Source organism: Sciurus carolinensis, chromosome 2 (assembly GCF_902686445.1).
Source record: "Sciurus carolinensis chromosome 2, mSciCar1.2, whole genome shotgun sequence".
Classification (NCBI taxonomy): Eukaryota; Metazoa; Chordata; class Mammalia; order Rodentia; family Sciuridae; genus Sciurus; species Sciurus carolinensis.
The window spans coordinates 119243130-119256379 of record NC_062214.1 but is presented as its reverse complement, the minus strand read 5'-3'; the positions used below and the strand labels follow the sequence as shown (position 1 = coordinate 119256379).

General features: G+C 38.0%; 1 pseudogene; it reads left to right on the top strand.

Annotated features, from left to right (window-relative positions):
• Positions 1 to 9267: 9267 nt before the first annotated feature.
• On the top strand, positions 9268 to 10238 carry LOC124976408 (olfactory receptor 4F3/4F16/4F29-like; annotated as a pseudogene).
• Positions 10239 to 13250: the final 3012 nt, after the last annotated feature.

Below are 13250 nucleotides of genomic sequence, written 5' to 3'. Positions count from 1 at the left end.
AATCCTTGTTATTTTACCATGTCATTTTACCATATAGATTAAACTTTGGCTTATATCAGAACATTAGTATTTCACCTTAGGGAAAACCTTAAATAGCTTTAGCTGTTTTACATACATACAACCAACTTAGTTACACACAGACTTGTTGAAACTTGTCCTTTACTTACACACAGACTTTTTTAGCACTTATTTAGACCCTCATGTATTTTATTATATAACACTTTTTTATCCAGAAAGATTTTCTTCTTCACTAAATATAGTTGTATTTTTAGAACCTTTTATTTTTTCTTTTTTATGTGTTGACCCCCTTTTGTTCACATTTTGAAACAACTCTTATGAAATTTCTGAATTTAGATAAATTACACCATTTTAACAAGATAAAATACTTTGTTGTTTATAGTACTCTAACTGAAACACAGTTGAAACCTTTAGAACCCTTTGTATATAGAATTGTACTTGTTAAGACATAACTCTTAGTAACCTTGTTTTTAGTCAAGATATTAGACAAGTGTCCTGAACAGTATTTGCTGTCTCTTTTCTGTTGAAGAAAGGTCCTAGAAACAATTGATATTAGACATTGTTTAACATCAACATTTTATTAGTTTGACCACCTAGAGACTTGTAAGTTATTTTTAAAGACATTTTACTTTTATTAATTTACTCAATTTAAATTGAACCTTTTTAAATCACGTGAATAAAAGTATTTGGATCCATTTTTAAATTTTAATTTTAGGAGCGCTCAGTTTTGATACAGACAAAACATGACATTAGACAGCACAACATCCACATAACACAAAATCAAAGGCCTTGTAACTTTATAGGTGAATCTCCATTGTAATGTAACAGATGTTCAAAAATAACTGTAGAGTTGGATAAAAATAAAACTGATCAAAAAAAAAATCATGAGCTCAAAAATACAGCATTAAAAAAAAAAAAAACAAAACAAAACAAGAATCCTGGAAAATGAGTAGTTCTGTGTAGCAGCCAGAAGCTTAAAACAGACACCTTTTTTTTTTTTTTTTTTCCTTTTTTATCTTCAGGTTACCCCCCTTTCCCGCTGAGACCGCTGCAGTTTACATTCCAATGCAGGCTTTAGCAAGGCCAGGGAGGGGGGAGGGAGGATCACCCAGGACTTTTTAACCCTTTTTCTTCCTGGCTGAGAAATCAGGTTAGGTTTGAATGCAGAAAATCACAAAATATTATTTCTTACTACTTTTGAGGAATGGAGCTGCTGAGATCTCTGCCTAGGGGGATTGGACTGGGGGAGGACTGCTTCAAGAACACGGGTGTTCCCTCCCTAGGTGGCCATGGAGCTGCGTGGAAGGGATCAGGAGGGGGGGCCTTTTTCTGTCTCTTGTGATAGTTTCTCTTGATCAAACAATCCCTCATTTAAAAACTGAGGGGCTTTATCTTCTACAGTTTTTAAAAACTTCCTAGCTGAGGAAACCTTTAAAGGTGTTCCATTAGCCTTTAATAAAGCCTTTAATAGACCTTCCATGTGAACTCTAGACACCTCAGAACCCATGATTAATTTGCTGTGATCACTTTTCGCATACCAGTTTCAGTTCACTGGACCGCGTTCCGCTTGGTCCGGGTTGATTGATGGTGGTCTTTCATGCACCACTTTCACTTTAATATCTCTAATGTGGACCGCTTTTCGCTTAGTCCAGGGTGTAGCCGCCTTTCGCGTGCTACTTTCACTTTAATACTTTTAAGGTGGACTGCCTTTTGCTAGTCCACTCCGAGCCGCATTTCGCTTAGCTCTGTCTCCGGACTGCCTTTCGCTAGTCCACTCCGAGCCGCGTTTCGCTTGGCTCTGTCTCCAGACTGCCTTTCGCTAGTCCTTACTTTCACTTTAATCGGACCGCATTCCGCGTGTCCCCGGACCACCTTCCGTGTGTCCTGACTTTAATTGGACCGCATTCCGCGTGTCCCCGGACCACCTTCCGTGTGTCCTGACTTTAATTGGACCGCATTCCGTGTGTCCCCGGACCACCTTCCGTGTGTCCTGACTTTAATTGGACCACATTCTGCGTGTCCCCGGACCACCTTCCGTGTGTCCTGATAGTCGCTTTACCGCGAACGTCAAGGCTGCCTTTATCACTCCTTTTTTATTATTTATAACATTAATCTCTAAAACTTACCTAGGTAGTTGCTGCTGGTTTGTTGTTTCCCGGGTCGGGTTTTGGCACCACTTACCGCGTTCCCTGCCCGCAGAGAAACACGACACCTTGTTGAAGTTTCAATGCTTTATTGCGCGCTGTCCTTCTGCTTCTATTGTTTCTTTTTCTTATCCCCTTTTTTCCTCCTCAGCAGGGAAGTTACAGACCTTATATAGGTAAAACCACCAATCAAAGGAGAGCACACGAGGGAAAAGCGTGGACAGATACAGAGAGCCAAGCAGGGCATACCGAGATCATGCGTTGTGCATGAGACCAGAGAACCAGTCATAAAGACTTCCTTAAAATGATGTCAGATGTTTGTGCAAAAGTTAACTGCTCTGGCTCACTGCCAGGTGCCATCTTAGCCACACCTAGGTCCAGGGGTCCCGGGTACCCCGACATACATGTATGAAAAATATTAAAAAAAAATAGAACTTGCTCTTTTCCTAAGAGAGCTAGAATATTCTCCAACTATTTTATTTCTTTATTTTTTTAATGGCATAGACAGAGATTTATTTAGGAAGGTAGACATACATCTCAGGGGAGAATGTGGATTATCTTGAGAATGAGAAGACTCTTCAAGTATTTTAAGTGATAAAACTTCTTGAATAGAGAGACTTCAATATGCCACAAATCAATTTGGTTTCTATACTTTTTAAAAATAGTCATTCTCTTATTTTCAAATTGCCCTCTTTTATACTATTTTAGAATGCTAATATCTTGTTTTGATTATCTGTGGGTTTAAAAAAATTTTTGTTTTGTACTGGGGATTGACTCCAGGGGCATTTTACACTGAGGTACATTCCCAGTCCTTTTATTCTTAAATTTTGAGACAGGGTTTTACTAAGTTGCTTAGGACCTTGCTAAGTTGTGGGGGCTGACCTTGAATTTGAAATCTTTCTGACTCAGTCTCCCCAGTCCTGGGATTACAGGGTATATCACCACCAGCCTCTGTGGTACATTTTAATATGCTGAAAGAAGTTTTCAAGCTGATTAATTTATAAAACTTATATAAACAGAGCTGGGCATTGTGCATATGCCTGTATTCCCAGTGGCTTAGGAAGATGAGGCAGGAGGATCCACCTTTGAGACAAAACTAAGCAACTTAGCAGGGCCCTAAAGACTTAGAGAGACTCTGTCTCAAAATAAAACATAAAAAAAGGGCTGGGGATGTGGTTCAGTAGTAAAGCACTCCTGGATTAAATCCCTGGCACGTACATGCACACACACACAATTTATACATATGTAAATTATATGTATTAATTGATCAGAAATACACTGAATATTTGTATGTTCTACTTCTTATGTCAGGAACTGTAGAAAATTGTTAGAATTATATAACCCAATTTTAGGAATGAACAATGGGTCTCTGAAACAAAAAGTCACTATAAATTATTAAGTGGTATGGTAACTCAGCAGACTCAAAGAATGTAAGTAGAGGGGACTTATGGACTTGTGGATGCTATGGGAAGTGCTAGACACCACTGGGCTACTCTTCTGAGCTAATGCATGCCTTGGAAGGAGAGAAGCTCATGAAAAGTGCTGAAGCCTCAGGGCAGGGTGACCCCAGCATGACCTCTTGGTTGGACTCTGCTTCACCCTTGGCCTAGCCAGTATCTGCAGAGCCTGACAAGATCTGACCCTGCCAATCTCAATGAACAAACTTTCTTTCTCTCTTATTTTTTTTCCTTTTGGTACTGGGGATTTAACCCAGGGCAGCTTAACCACTGAACCACATACCCAGGCCTTTTTATATTTTATTTTGAAACAGGGTCTCCCTAAGATGTTTAGGGTCTCACTAAGTTTCTGATGCTGACTTTGAACTTGCAATCCTCTTGCCTCAGTCTCCAGAGCTGCTGGGATTACAGACAGGTGTGCACTATCATGCCCCATGAACTCTTTTTTTTTTTTTTTTAAACTTTCTCCCTCCTTGCTATGCATTGCCCCTAAATTGTTACTTGGACATATCAAGCTTGTGTCTCCTGAGGCATGTACGCTGACTCTTCCCTCTGCCCATAGAGCACGTCACACAGATGTATGCAGGGCTGTCCCCATCATTCAGGTTTCATCTGAGCGTCAACTCCAAGGAAGACTCCTTTCTAAAGTAGTTCCCTCTTGCCGCTCTACTCCAGTCTTTATTATGTACTTGGTTTAATGTTTGTTTTGGAAAGATTGCTTCTTAATATTTTGTTAATTATATTTTCTCTGCAGGACTGTGTGCTCCATAGAGCAGAAACTGATTTCTTGTTCATTTGTACCTGGAGGGGTGCCTGGTCTAGAGGAGGAAGTCAATAGTTATTTGTTATTATATAAACAGCAAGGGTAAATAAAAGCTAAGTGGAAGAAAGGAGCAACTTTTTCCTTCTGCATCTCAAGTGGTGGGAAAATACACTTTCTTTAAGAGTCAACAAATTGAATTGGAGAATATCATGCTAAGTGAGATAAGCCAATCTCAAAAAACCAAAGGACGAATGATCTCGCTGGTAAGTGGATGATGACACATAATGGGGGGTTGGAGGGGGGCAAGAATGAAGGAAGGAGGGACTGTACAGAGGGAAAAGAGGGGTGGGAGGGGTGGGGGGAAGGAAAAAATAACAGAATGAATCAAGCAACATTACCCTATGTAAATTTATGATTACACAAATGGTACACCTTTACTCCATGTACAGAGAAACAACATGTATCCCATTTGTTTACAGTAAAAATAAAAAAAGAGTCAACAAATTGTTGTCTAAGGTATGTTTTTAAGTTACTTATAGTTAAGCATGAGAAGAAAAGGAAACGTTGACTGAAAGTCATTTCATTCAAATATATAGCTGTTAAATTCTTGGTATATTTCTTGCATCTTCTTTCATGTATCTAAAAATTGTATTGTACAAAATATTATTGCATATTTCTACAATAACCTTGATCATTTTAAAATGTGATATGTAAATCTTTTCATGATGAAAATGTGCTGGCATGTAATTCTTGGTGGCTATGTGATAATCTCTTTTATGGCTGTAGATACATTGCTTTAGTCAGTAGTTCATTGCTGGACATTTAAGTTATTTCCAATTTTGAGGTCTAAACAGCCCTGTTATGAACTTTTTTTTTTGGTACAAGGGATTTAAGTCAGGGGTAGTTTACCACTGAGCTATATCCATATCCCTTTTTATTTTTTATTTCGAGACAGGGTCTCCTAGGTTGCTGAGATTCTTGCTGAGTTGCTGAGACTGGCCTTGAATTTGTAATCCTTCTGCCTCAGCCTCCTGAGTAGCTAAGGAGTACACCACCATGCCCAGCATGATTTTGCTCTCATCTATCTTCCTTCATTTAATTTAATCTGCTCTTTTCCTGACTTCTCATCTTGGAAAGTTAGATGATTTTTTGTTTTTTTTTTTTCTTATATATACATTTCCATTGAAGTTCCTGTAAGCTTTTACACCCCTCAAGTTATGTTCTAAGCATGTAAAAATGTCATTGTTTAAAACACAAATTATTTGGATGTAGCTCAGTGATAGAGTGCTTGCCTAGCTTGCAGGAGGTCCTGTGTTCAATCCCAGCACCAAAGACAAATAAACAAAAATTTCCAAATGTGTTGGGTGGTCTTGAGCTGATCAACTGCCATTCCTAGTAAGAGTTAACATGAGACAATAATCCCTGAAGAATGAAACCAACAACAGAATTGGAGGGAAAGATTATAGGATTGTGAAAAAAAAGTATAGTACTTTTTTTTTTTTTGTACTGAGGATTGAACCCAATGTTGCTTAACCACTGAGCCACATCTCCAGCCTTTTTATTCTTCTTTTTAGAGAGAGGGTCTCACTAAGTTGCTTAGCGCCTTGGTAAATTGCTGAAGCTGGCTTTGTACTGTCTCAGGCTCCTGAGCCTGGTGTAGTGCTCTTGATTTAATACGTTGAAGGAGGTATTCCATTTCTCATCAGCTACTTCTGTTGACTCATTTTGAAGCAAAATATTTCTTCCATTCATCTAGGTACCATTACATCTGGTGCATGGATGATCCTTCCCCAACCCCTTCTCTTCTTTTGTCCTTTTTATTCCCTAGGTAAAAATAAGTGTGGACTCTGAGGTATAATTCCCAGGAAAATTCAATCAAGGGAGGATGGACTATTCCCCAGACTCAGTGCTATTTGGTCACCAATAGTCAAGGTTACTAATTAGAATTTTTTTACTTGAGAAAAACAAAGTAAGGTTCATTGTTTTTGAAAAGGCTACAGTCTTAGTCAGAATATCAAATTATCCTCCTTGAAGTCTAGAAAGCTCCTACTTCAAGTGCTATCATGTAAAATGTATGTAAAACAAATTCTTTACAGTTGAGCTGACTAGACATGAATCCAACCTGTCTTTGGCTCTGCCTTCAACTATTGTTCAGTAATTATCTCCCTTTTAAATTTAAGCCACAATTTAATAATTTTTTGACATATTTGTTATTTATATGTTCTGGGCAAAGCATGGAGAAGAGTACCAAAGTGAGTTCCTATAACTTTTGTTAGTGATGTTGGTAGATATTTGTTTTGGAGAAGACACTAAACTGGATCCTGAGTGCAGGGCAGAACATTGAACAGAAGCAGCTGTTCCAGGAGGAGGAAAAAGCATGACATTTTCATGTTTTCTCTCCCACATTCCTTTCTACTTCTCTATTGTGTATTTCCTATTTGTTTTTCACAGTAGATAAATGTCCAATTATAGTTTCAGTTTCTGTGTTTTACAAACTCTCAATTTCCGTAACTTAGTTCTCAGCATCACACAAACTAATTCCTGTTTTTCTCTTTAGGAATTGCAACTCTCATATATTTGAAGCTTTTTATCTTTTCCCCAAATTTTGAGGGTATTGATCTACACTTGAGGAGAATAGATTAGGTTCTTTGGTCTGACTCAGGATGAGTTCTGGTTCTCACTATCTGTCTGTGGACTGGACTGACATTTGCATCTTTGAGCAAGAATCACAACTGGTGTTTAGACATAAGTCAGTCATTTTTCTTCTTTTTCTCGCTTTTCTATGTGACCCAGGTGAAATGGACAGTGAAGTAGAATAAACTGAGGGGGTGAAAACTTTTCCACAGGTAGCTAAGATAATGTAGAGGTAGTTTCAGAGGTGTGGTGCTAAGGTGTTGATGTCCCCTTCTGTGGTGTGCAGGGAGATTGGGGGAGAGTGGGGAGCTGTGGCAGAAAGCATAGTACAGATAGGAGCACATACAGCCAAAGTAAAAATAGATGAGAGTTGAATTGATACAGACTCAAGTGTCTGCTGGCTTAGCGTGAAATGATTTATTTGCAAGTGTCTGGGAGGGATCAATCAGGAGGATAGGAATTAGAGGAGGCCAGATCAATGAGAGAATGGCAGAGGAGGTTTGGACAGCAGAGTGGGGTATGAAGCAGGAGTAGATGCATTGTGATAAGAGAGGAAAGAGTTCTGCCAATGAAATATTAGACACCCCCAAACTCACTTTACCTTCTATGAAATTCTGTCGAGTGCTCTGATAGTAAAAGCTGCTTTGATGGGTCCTTGAAAATTATCTTTGACATTAGGTCATCAGGGTTTAACAGAGTAGTTAATAAAGAATGCCTGCAATCTGGAGTCAACCTGTTCTTGAATGTTTTTCTCTAAGGAGAAATAGATGTGCTCAAATAGAAAATTTATAAAACTAAAGTGGAAAAAAGAGAAAACCCATAGTCTCTTCATAGAAAGATAGCAACTAGTAGAATTTTGACATTTTCTTCAAATGCTTTTAAAATTTACTTTCATTTTTTAGCAATTGGAAGAATTAGGCTTGAATTTAATACCTAGCTGTGCAACATTAAGCAATTGATTTAAACTCCTTGAGTCCTCATTTTCAAATCTGTAAAATATAGATCACTGTTTATGGCTATTTTACAACAAAGAGATGAAGATTTTTAGAGGTCATAAGATTTTAGGAGAAAAGAAAATTAATGTTATAAACTTTGATATTTTTATTTTGAAGGAAATGATTATTAAAAAGGATAAAAAAATAAAGATCAGCATTTATGGTAGGACAAAACTTGAAGAAATTGTCTTAGTTGCAGTTATGTGTGAGACAATATGAACATTTTTAATTTAGACAAATTTATAATTTATGGGTCTAATCATGAGCTGAAAAATTCAAGAATCAAATTTTGAAAGGGGAGGATTATTTCTGAAATTCAAATCTGAGGCTGGAAGATGAGGTTCATTGGGTATCTCAAGGTATGTAGATAAAGATAATGAAATGGAAAAAAATTAAAGAAAATAAAATAAGGGGGATAGAATCAGGAGGCATGATATGTAAAGCCAGTAGTTGTTCCAGAAGCACAAGAAGTAACTGACTTAATTTAAATGGGGGGACACTGGAACAGAGGTGGAGAAAAGTATTTTAAAGATTTCATCTTAATTGTTGGGGATAAGTAGGAAGGGAATGGAACATATTGGTAAGGAAAATAGTGTTATTATATTAAAAAAGAATAGAGCAATGTGTCACTGGAAAAGGGATAGTGGCCATGAAAAGAATAGAAAACTTTGGTAGGACTTCCATGTCAGCAAGGGGTAATGTATGAATACAATCTTATACCAGCAAAATTTTAAGATGAAAAGGTTACCTCTTTTGTTGATGACACATGATTATAAACCTAGAAAACACAAGACATATCACTAAACAACTTCAGAATGTTGTAAGGTGGCTGTGTACAATAGAAAAAGATAAGTAGCTTTTCCATTTCAACGCATTTCCTGTTCTGTGAGATTTTTTTTCATGTAGAAATTAGGGAGTATAAATTTCTGTACTTTTGGTATACCACTCCTTAAAAATTTTTTGGTGCTTTGCTTACATATTCCCCTTCTAGATGTACCATAAAGCCCAAACTAAATCTGAGGTTGTGTGAGAACATGATTCCAATGATTTAGGCATGGAAAAGTTTCTGGGGTTAGTTCTCTGTGACCCGAGCACAATATAAACTCTTCACTGTACAAGGGCAAGGTGACCTTCAGTTTTTGACACCTGGGTCATTACTCCATAGCCAGGATGTCCTTTTCGACTTGAAAACTTTCCCCCTCCTCGTGTGCTCCTCAGGTAACAGTAACGCAGGGTCATCCTTGCACTTGAAGTTGATGGATGGAAGAAATCACTCAGTGGTGTCTGAATTTGTGTTGGTGGGACTCACCAGTTCTTGGGAAATTCAGATTCTCCTTTTTCTGTTCTTCACGACATTTTATGTAGCAAGTATGCTGGGAAACCTTCTCATTGTGCTCACGATCATCTCAGACCGTCACCTACACTCCCCAATGTACTTCTTGCTGGCCAATCTCTCCTTCATCGATACAGGTGTGTCCAGCATCGCCACTCCAAAGATGATTTATGACCTCTTCAGATAGCACAGAGCCATCTCCTTGAAAGGCTGCATCACACAGATGTTCTTCATTCACACCATGGGAGGGACACAGAGATGGTGCTGCTGACCGTCATGGCCTACAACCGCTACTTGGCCATCTGCAAGCCCCTCCACTACCTGACCAGCATGAGCCTGAGAACGTGCACTTCTCTCCTGGCTGTGGCCTGGACCATTGGACTCATCCACTCTGTGGTCCAGCTGGCTTTTGTTGTAAACTTGCCCTTTTGTGGAACCAACAAAATGGATAGCTTCTACTGTGACTTTCCTCGGTTCATCAAACTCGCGTGTGCAGGCACTTACAGACTGGAGTTTCTGGTCGCTGCCAACAGTGGGTTCATCTCCACGGGCACCTTCTTCATCCTGATCATGTCTTATGTCTTCATCCTGGTTACGGTTCGTAAGCACGCTTCGGGTGGTTCAGCCAGGGCCCTCTCCACTCTCTCAGCTCACATCACTGTGGTGGTCTTTTTCTTCGGTCCTTGCATCATTGTCTATGTGTGGCCCTTCCCTGCCTTACCCATAGATAAATTTTTACCTATCTTCGATGCTCTTATCACTCCTTTTATGAATCCTATCATCTATACCTTTAGAAATAAGGAGATGAAAGTGGCAATGAGGAGACTCTTTGTTAAGGCTTTAGCAAGTTTTAGGAAAAGTTCTTTCATGCACAGTCCAAGAAATTCAGATTAATAGTGATTGTTCCTGGAAATTAATCTCTTTAATTGAATATTTGCAAGTCTTCATTTTAGTTCAGGTTTCAATGTCCACTATGAAAAGTCTCCTGACAGAGGCTATTCTGATATGGTCGGTTCTTCCCAGGGAACTGCTACTTTGAGGATTCTGAAAATATTGAAGAGGGAATGGGGAGGAGCTCAGGTAGAGCACTGACCTAGTAGTGTTCATGAGACCCTGGGTTCCATCCCCATCACCACGAAGAGAAAAAAGTATGTCTGTGCTGTGGAGGAGTCAACCCAGCTATGGAACGTCGAGTTTGTTCCTGGAGATAGTTTCTGTCATTGAAGACTTTGGGGATGGTGATGGCTGAAACCTCACATCCCGGACGCATTTCCCATTGATACTTGATGATGGCCGTTCCTCTCTTTGACACTGATTCTAAAGGATATCTCTCTTCCAATCCACGTGTGTAACTCTAGTCACACCCTCTGAGTTTCTCAGTGTCCTTACACATGGAGAGGAATAGACAAAACGGAGATAATTACCAGAGAACTTTGAGAATTGAAGCCTTTTTATCATCTAAGTTTATTCACCCGTACTGACATCGAGTTCATGCTAAGGTTTTTAGATTTAGTTAGTATTGAAAACTGAAATTTAGCATAAATCATAAACAGTTGAGGAAAACTTTAATATTATTAATCAATATTTTTTTGAGGCCAGAAGATGTACATTTCCATCCCATTCAATGTATATTATAATTATATTTTACCCTGGTAATTTCTAAGCAACGATTTATTTTTATAAGGCAAAGAAAACTATGTGACTATTAAGTGATTGTAAATGTCTTGAATATTTTGGAACTAAAAGAGGAGAAACTGATTTATGAATTAAAAAAAACCCCAAAAATCATTTAATGTGAATCAGGTTTACAACTAAATAAAAAAAGCATAGAAACTGTAAAAGAAAATTTATGGTGAAACTGTGTATAAATTAAGAGATATAAATATGTAATAAACACATTAAATATTTCATGTGATATAGAATATTATATAATAATGGTAGTTTTTTTTTTTTTTTTTTTTTGTAGTACTTGAACCCAGGGCCTGTGAATGCTAGGCAAGCACTCTATCACTGAGCTACTTTCTCTTCCCTCTTAAAAATTTTATTTTGAAACAGGGTCTTGCTACATTGTTTCTGGCCTTGAACTTGGATCTTTCTGCCTTAGCCTCCTAAATTGCTGGGATTATAAGTATATACCATAGTGCTCAGCCTATGTCATTATTTTAAAAATAAATACATTATTCATAAATAGTAAAAATAATTATTCAAAGAGAATGTTTTACTGTTCTCTCTGTGTTACCAGATGAGTAGGAACAGCTATTATGTGTGCCCAATTCTAGTGTACGTTACAACCCAGCTGTTGGGAACCTTGTCTGCCATCTGTGAGCTCCAGAGGACTTGTAGCAGTGCTTCTAAAGACACGGTAGACTCTTAGTAAAAGATGGGGAGAATAATCTTGAAGGCTGAAATTGATGTTTCTGACTAATCTTTATCCAGTTTCCTTCGCTGATTTGCAACTGAACCTCAGCAAAAAGATCAGATGCTCTTGAACTTGTATAGATTTGTAAGCACTTCTGTTTTGTAGTTCTTGTTGTAGTATATTAAATATTTCATCCGACCTGTTGCCTACCTCTGAAATATCCTCTCAAGTCACCGGTCTTGACTTTTATCTTGAACTCTAGACAAAGTAATTTGGAAAAAACAAAATTCCATATATAACTTTGATTAAACTCGTAACCTTCCCTTAGAAACCCAGTTCTTCTGCTTTTCTACCCCAGATTGGTGAGGCTTTCAGTCTTTTCAAGTTATACTCTTGGGAGATGCCTAGGTTCTGTTCCCATCTGCTAAAATCCTACTTTCTTTTTAAAAATTTTTTAAAAATTTCTTTTTTAATTTTAGTTTTCTTGATTCATTGTACACAAATGGAGTAAGACTTCATTTCTCTGGTTGTACACGAGGTAGAGTCATACCGCTTGTGTAATCATATGTGCACATGGGGTAACAATGTCGGTCTCATTCCTTCTAATAATCTCTCCTTCTCCTACCCCTCCCCACCCCTCATTTCCCTCTAAACGATTCATCCTTCCTCCATTCTTCCCTTATCCCCTCCCATCCTCGTTATGTATCATTCTTCACTTATCAGAGAAAACATTCAGTGTTTGGTTTTTTTGAGATTGGTTTATCTCCCTTAGCATGATATTCTCCAACTCCACCCTTTTACCTGCAAATGCCATAATTTTATTCTTCTTCATGGCTGAGTAATATTCCATTGTGTATATATATACCACAGTTTCTTTATCCATTCATCTGTTGAAGGGCATCTAGGTTGGTTTCACAATCTAGCTATTGTGAATTGAGCTGCTATAAATATTGATGTGGCTGTATTACTATAATATGCTAATTTTAAGTCCTTTGGATATAGACCAAGGAGTAGGATAACTGGTCAAATTGTTATTCCATTCCAAGTTTTCTAAGAAATTTACATACTGCTTTCCAGAGTGTCTGCATCAATTTGCAACCCCACCAGTAATGTATGAGTGTAAGTAACTTTTCCCCCCACATCCTTGTTGTTGCTTGCAGTCTTGATAACAGCCATTCTAATTAGAGTGAGATAAAATCTTAGGGTAGTTTTGATTTGCATTTCTCTAATTATTAGATACAGTGAACATTTTTTCATTTATCTGTTGATCACTTGTAGATCTTCTTCTGTGAAATGTCTGCTCAGTTCCTTAGCCCATTTATTGGTTGAGTTAGTTGTATTTTTGGTGTAAAGGATTTTGAGTTCTTTATAGATTCTGGAGATTAGTGCTCTATCTGAAGTGTGTGTGGAAAAGATTTTCTCCCACTCTCTAGGCTCTCTCTTCACATTGTTGATTGTTTCCTTTGCTGAGAAAAATCTTTTTAGTTTAAATCCATCCCATTTATTGATTCTTGCTTTTATTTCTTGTGCTTTGGGAGTGGTGTTAA